Here is a 5,486-nt window from a genome sequence, read left to right on the forward strand (position 1 = left end):
TTTGTCGGTTCTATTAGCTCCGTTGGTGATTTTGGACTTAGGAGCGTGTCTGGATTGTGTTTTGGAGGTCCGTAGCTTATTTACGCTTGAAATGGCGAAAGTCGAATTTTTGGATATTTGGACCGATAGTGAAAATTTTGATATCGGGGTCAAATTCCGATTCCAGAAGTTGGAGTAGGTCCGTAATGTCGATTAAGACTTGTATGCAAAATTTGGGTTCAATCGAACGTGGTTTGATTGGTCTCAGCATCGGTTGTCAAATTTGGAAGTTTTAAATTCTTTAAGTTTGAATCGGAGGATGATTCGTAATTTTAGCGTTGTTTGATGTAGTTTGAGGGCTCGACTAAGTTCGTATAGTGTTTTAGGATTGGTTGGTATGTTTGGTCGAGGTCCCGGGGGGCTCAGGTGAGTTTCGGGTGCTTAACGGATTGAGTTTGGGACTTATGCAATTGCTGGAGCTGCTGCACCTGGTGTAATCGCACCTGTGCACTTTGGGCTACATGTGTGGTGCCGCAGAAGTGGCCATGGAGCCGTAGAAGCGGTTTTGACCCTGTCCAGCTGGGACCGCAGGTGCGGCCATAGATCCGCAGAAGCGAACGCGCAGAAGCGGAAGAGAAGCGCAGATGCGGGCTCGCAGAAGCGGCCCTTGTTCGCAGATGCGGACTGAGTCCCCCTTAAGTGATATTCGCATCCGCGATGGAATTTCCACAAGTGCGGTTGAAGGCTCGCAGGTGCGAGATGTCTGGACAGAACGCATAAATGTAAGTGTTCGCGAATTTTGCTCATTTTCAACATTTTGAGCTCGGGAGTGGCGATTTCTTGAGAGCATTTTGAGGGGTCTCTTCAGGTAAGTATCTTGTGTTTATTTTTGATCAATAATCTTGCTTCCCCATGTATGTTTCCACCTAGTTGGTGTGTATTTAAGGTGAAAATTTGGAATTTGAGGCTAGGAATTTGGAAGTTTGATTTGTGGATTTGGAGGACCATTTGTTGTCGGATTTTAATAAATTTGATATGGTTAGACTCGTGAGTGAACGGGTTTTCGTATTTTATGACTTTTACCCAATTCCTAGAAGTGGCCTCCACGGTCGATTTTTGAGTTAATTTCGGAATTTTCGTTAAAGTGTTGATTTCGTTAATTATATGAGTCTATTATTGTTATATTTATGATATGTAATTGTGTTCGGCTAGCTTTGGGCCATTCAGAGTCGGATAATCAAGGAAAGGGCATTCTTACGGATTGATTGAGCTTGACTTGAGGTAAGTGGCTTGCCTAACCTTGTGTGAAGGAACTCCCCGTAAGAATTGTACTGTTTGTGATATATGAGAGCCGTGTATGTAGGTGACGATTACGTACACAGGCTAATTGTGTAAATACCCATTTTCTACTAAGTAATAACCTGATTTCTTCCTTATTTCAGTTTCATCAACATGTGTAGTATCATGCTACATTAGAATAGCATGCCTACTTGCCTTAACTGTTTACTTGAACTACATGCAGCATGTTTAGTGAATTGACATGTCCTTCCTTAAATGATACTTAGGTTGAACTGTAGTATTTCATGCCGTCATTATTGAATTCTATTGTTTTTCGCTGCGTATTTACTTTGGGATTACGGAATGGTATTCCGGGAGATCCCCATGTACTGCATATTTACTTTGGGACTACGTAACGGTATTCCGGGAGATCCTCTGCACTGCATATTTACTTTGGGACTACGGAACGGTATTCCGGGAGATCCCCCTGTACTGCATATTTACTTTGGGACTACGGAACGGTATTCCGGGAGATCTCCTGTTGTGTTTCTGTGTACTGAGCTGTTACTTTCTTTGATTTCATTCTTGTAAATTTTAGCCTTTATTTTACCGCGGTATTGCACTCTATCTTGTTTTATTATATATTTACCAGTAGGGCCCTGACCTGACCTCATCACTACTCGACCGAGGTTAGGCTTGGCACTTACTGGGTACCGATTGTGGTGTACTCGTGCTACTCTCTGCACATGTTTTTCGTGTGCAGATCCAGGTACTCCTTATCAGCCGCACTATCAGTGAGCCGGGACAGCCTTGGAGACTTCAAAGTATATTTGCCGCGTCTGTAGACCTCGGAGTCCTCTTATACTCTTCCCCATGTCCATTATCTTCTGTATTTTCTTTTGATAGACTCTGATGTATAGAGACACTAGATTTTCCTCATGTAGTTTGTGATTCACAATGTTCCGGGTTTTGGGATTGTTGTATATTTTTGAATAGTTGGTTAAATTTATATTTTTATTTCATTATTCCGCAAAATATTAGGCTTACCTAGTTGTAGAGACTAGGTTCCGTCACGACGTCACACGAAGGGGAAATTGGGTCGTGACAGAACGACAGCTCACCACTGCACTTTTAGATAATGTGGATGTGTGATGATAGGTCCTCCACTAGTACCTGCCTCAGATCCTGCACAAAAAGTGTAGCAAGTGTAGCATGAGTACGTAAACAGTGTATACCCAGTAAGTATCAATCCTAATCTCGAAGTGGTAGAGACGAGATGGCCGACTTTGACCCTCACTATGGGTCAATAATAATAATTGAAATAAAACTAGAATATCTAAATCAACATGATTCACAGAGTTAACAATAATTTATTTAACCAGCATGAATAATTAAATTCCTTCAAATGCAGCAATTTTCAAACTATTAATTAGCCTCATTTATAGAGATACCAATAATTCCTTAACAAGCAGAGATAATTAATTCTTTAAATTTCAAAGATTTTTAATTTATCAATTAGCTTCACAAGCTGCAATAAACTATCCAAATATCTTGTAATTATTATTATTAAGCACGATTTCTACCGAGGTCGTGCGGCCTGATCCAGAGTGTCGTGTACACTGCCGAGGGACGTGCGGCGCGATCCATAGATGCATCTATCTTGCCGAGGCGTTAGTCCCGCTCCACAAGAAAGGAGGACATTTTCTTATATGCCTCCGGAAGTAGAGTATATTTATTATAAGATAAATTCGGGAGGAAGAACAATTTCTCTTAACAATTAATTAATTTAAACAGAAAAATCAAGTATATGAGATTTTCATCCTTTAATATTTTTATCTAACAATTCACAATATATATATAAACAAAGAATACAATTTACACAAGTAATTCATGCTTTGAGCCCCAAACTACCCGGACTTTAGCATTAATAGTAGCTACGTACGGACTCTCGTCACCTCGTGCGTACGTAGCCCCCACAATTAGCAACAATTATTACTTTAATTACCTATGGGGTAATTTTCCCCTCACAAGATTAGATAAGAGACTTACCTCAATTTGCTCCAATTTAATCCACTAGAAGACCTTTTCCACAATTATCCAACTCTGTTTGGCTCGAATCTAGCCAAAATAATTTGTTACAATCACTAAATATTATAGGAATCAATTCCATAAGAAAATACTACATGTTTCAATAAAAATCCGAAATTAATTCAAAAATCGTCTGTGGGTCCCACGTCTCGGAATCCGACGAAAGTTATGAAATATGAACGCTCACTCAACCACGAGTCTACCCATACCAAACTTACTAAATTCCGATAACAATTCGGTCCTCAAATTCTCAAATATATCCAAGAAGGTTTTCAAACTTTTCCAACTTAATTTGTCAATTAAATGATAAAAACAGTGATGGATTCGGCTAATTTAATCAATATTGAGTTAAGAACAGTTACCCCCATTGTTTTCTCTGAAAATCTCCCAAAAATTGCCTAAATCCGAGCTCCAAATCGTTAAAAATTGAAAATACTTAGACTCGCTGCCCAGTGATTTCTTTTACGCGATCGCGAACTTCCTCCCGCGATCACGAAGAACAATTCCAACACTGCCCAAAGTTAACTCTACGCGATCGCAGAAAGTCTCACGCAATCGCGAAGCACTGACTCCGTAAACCTACACAATTGCGAACCTCCTCACGTGATCATGAAGCATTAGGCGTGTGGCCCAGCTCCTCCCCAGTTTCCCTTACCCCATCGCAAACATCTCTACGCGATCGCGATGCACAGACTGGCCCAACCTACGCGCACGGACTTGCCCATGTGATCACATAGAACAAATTTCCATCTGCCCAAATTAAGCCTATGCGATCGCAACCCCATTCATGCGATCGCGTAGAAAAAATCCACCTCTGCCCAAATTACCCTACGCGATCACAGACAAACTTACACGATCGCGTATAAGGAGATCAGAAGAAAACTCCAGCAGTTATCAGCAATCTCCCAAAAGCCAAAGAATGATCTGTTAGCCGTCCGAAACTCACCCGATCCCCACGGGACCTCAACTAGTTATACCAACAAGTCCCAAAATATCATACGAACTTAGTCAGACCCTCAAATCACACCAAACAACGCTAAAACCACGAATCATCCTCCAATTCAAGATTAATGAAACTTAAGATTTCCAACTTCTACATTCGGTGTCGAAACCTATCAAATCAAGTCCGATTGACCTCAAAATTTTGCACACAAGTCATAAATGATATAACAGAGCTATAAAAGTTTTCGAAACTGGATTCCGACTCCGATATCAAAAAGTCAACTCCCCGGTCAAACTTCCAAACTTAAATTCTTGTTTTAGCCATTTCAACCCTAATTTAACTAGGACTTTCAAATAAAATTCTGAACACGCTCCTAAGTCCAAAATTACCATACGGAGTTATTGAAACCGTCAAATCCTGATTCCGGGGGCGTTTTCTCAAAATGTTGACCGAAATCAAACTTGGCCTTTTAAAGCTAACTTAAGGAACCAAGTGTTCCTATTTCAACCCGAACACTCCCAAATCACGAACCAACCATCCCCGCAAGTCATAAATTAATAAAAGTGCATACAGGGAGTTTTATTTAGGGGAACGGGGTTCTAAAAGTTAAAATGACCGGTTGGGTCATTACAACATTCACATGCCCCCAAGGTACATATGCTTATCGAAGAATGCCATTTGGACTATGCAACGCTCCTACTACATTTCAGCGTTGCATGTCGGCAATTTTCTCAGACATGACTGAAAAGTTTTTTGAAATGTTTATGGATGATTTCACACTTTTTGGTAAGACATTTAAAGACCATCTCTATCATTTTACTTTGGTGTTAAAAAGATGTGAAGAGACAAATTTGGTTCTTAATTGTGAAAAATGTCACTTCATGGTAATAAAGGGAATTGTTTTAGGACATAAAATTTTTGCTAAATGGATAGAAGTTGATAAGGCTAAAATTGATCTTATAGCAGGATTACCCCCACCACTGTTAAAGGCATTAGAAGTTTCTTAGGGCATGCAGGTTTTTATAGAAGGTTTATAAAAGATTTTTCAAAAATTTTAAAACCTCTGACTAATCTACTGATGAAAGATGTGAAGTTTGAATTTTCAGATAATTGCAGGAAAGCATTTGAGATTCTCAATAAACAATTGACTAATGCTCCAATTGTTGTTTCTCCTGATTGGAGCGAACCATTTGAAATA

The sequence above is a fragment of the Nicotiana tabacum genome, chromosome 17 (assembly GCF_000715075.1).
Source record: "Nicotiana tabacum cultivar K326 chromosome 17, ASM71507v2, whole genome shotgun sequence".
Classification (NCBI taxonomy): domain Eukaryota; kingdom Viridiplantae; phylum Streptophyta; class Magnoliopsida; order Solanales; family Solanaceae; genus Nicotiana; species Nicotiana tabacum.